We start from the raw sequence: 2,205 nt of genomic DNA, 5'->3' as shown, positions 1-2,205 counted from the left end.
AAAGCTATGTTCTGTGCAGCTTTCAGGTATAAGTTGTAAGCAAAGTTATGAAGTTGAATACAAGTATCTCTGATGGAAACAGAATTTTCTTTCAAGTTTACCCACAGTCACCTTTCCTAAACACAAGTATTCTACATATGTTATAGTTCAAATATCCATTGCATTTCAGTAAGGGGGTGCTGAATTGATGTAAATGAAATGTTCTTATTTTACAGGCACTGGTGAGAAACTTTCTCCCGATAAATGTTGCAACCTGATATCTTGTCCTGCAGAGGTTGTTACTCCGTTGTGTGTTTTCTGTTTTCGAACTGAGTTTAATATCATTTAACTCATTCCTCTCCAGATGGTTCTGAGCGAAGTGATATTAAACTCAGTTTGAAAACAGAAAACACACAACGGATTAAGAACCTCTGCAGTACAAGATATCAGGTTGCAACATTATTTATCGGGAGAAAGTTTCTCACCAGTGCATGTAAAATAAGAACATTTCATTTACATCAATTATTAATTCTAGCTATATGTGTGAACCAGCGATTTTTTGGGAGGGAGCAGTAAAAAAAATGCTGGTGGTATAATAGCATACTTTCTTACCGACAGGGCAGGTGGTATGATAGCATACCTTCTTACCGACCGAGCCCTCGGCACTGGCTGCAACCTTTTTTTTTGTTAAGAGAATTGCAGCTGGCCACCGCGGCAGCAGTGATGCTTCATGACGTCATGTTGGCTGTGTTGCCTGCCAATAGCATTGAGTTGCCACCCCCTGGCCATGACACCTCGGTGAAACGCTCCTGCCATCTATGTTTAGCTTACATGACTAAATTAAAAATGACCTCCAGGGCCGTGAGCAGAATCGGTAAGAATGTATGCTACCTTAGCAACTATTTTGAGTGCTCGCCCTTCGCCCCCCTCAAAATGGTTTTTTCGCTACTAGCAATAAATACTTTTAGATGTCTTGTACTGCAGTCCATCTTTCCTTCTGGCGTTCCCACTAATAACCTATATGCATTCCTCGCCTTCCCATTCGTGCTACATGCCCTGCCAACCTCATCCTCCTCGACTAGTGATATTGAACACAGTTCAAAGTATTCATTTCCCCACCAACTTATTTCCATTTCTGAACTGTGTTCAATATCACTAGTCGAGGAGGATGAGGTTGGCAGGGCATGTAGCACGAATGGGAAGGCGAGGAATGCATATAGGTTATTAGTGGGAACGCCAGAAGGAAAGATGGACTGCAGTACAAGACATCTAAAAGTATTTATTGCTAGTAGCGAAAAAACCATTTTGAGGGGGGCGAAGGGCGAGCACTCAAAATAGTTGCTAAGGTAGCATACATTCTTACCGATTCTGCTCACGGCCCTGGAGGTCATTTTTAATTTAGTCATGTAAGCTAAACATAGATGGCAGGAGCGTTTCACCGAGGTGTCATGGCCAGGGGGTGGCAACTCAATGCTATTGGCAGGCAACACAGCCAACATGACGTCATGAAGCATCACTGCTGCCGCGGTGGCCAGCTGCAATTCTCTTAACAAAAAAAAAGGTTGCAGCCAGTGCCGAGGGCTCGGTCGGTAAGAAGGTATGCTATCATACCACCTGCCCTGTCGGTAAGAAAGTATGCTATTATACCACCAGCATTTTTTTTACTGCTCCCTCCCAAAAAATCGCTGGTTCACACATATAGCTAGAATTAATAATTGATGTAAATGAAATGTTCTTATTTTACATGCACTGGTGAGAAACTTTCTCCCGATAAATAATGTTGCAACCTGATATCTTGTACTGCAGAGGTTCTTAATCCGTTGTGTGTTTTCTGTTTTCAAACTGAGTTTAATATCACTTCGCTCAGAACCATCTGGAGAGGAATGAGTTAAATGATATTAAACTCAGTTCGAAAACAGAAAACACACAACGGAGTAACAACCTCTGCAGGACAAGATATCAGGTTGCAACATTTATCGGGAGAAAGTTTCTCACCAGTGCCTGTAAAATAAGAACATTTCATTTACATCAATTCAGCACCCCCTTACTGAAATGCAATGGATATTTGAACTATAACATATGTAGAATACTTGTGTTTAGGAAAGGTGACTGTGGGTAAACTTGAAAGAAAATTCTGTTTCCATCAGAGATACTTGTATTCAACTTCATAACTTTGCTTACAACTTATACCTGAAAGCTGCACAGAACATAGCTTTTCAGTTACAT

This window comes from Cryptotermes secundus, unplaced genomic scaffold (genome assembly GCF_002891405.2).
Source record: "Cryptotermes secundus unplaced genomic scaffold, Csec_1.0 scaffold1807, whole genome shotgun sequence".
Taxonomy (NCBI): domain Eukaryota; kingdom Metazoa; phylum Arthropoda; class Insecta; order Blattodea; family Kalotermitidae; genus Cryptotermes; species Cryptotermes secundus.
This window is presented reverse-complemented; position numbering follows the sequence as displayed.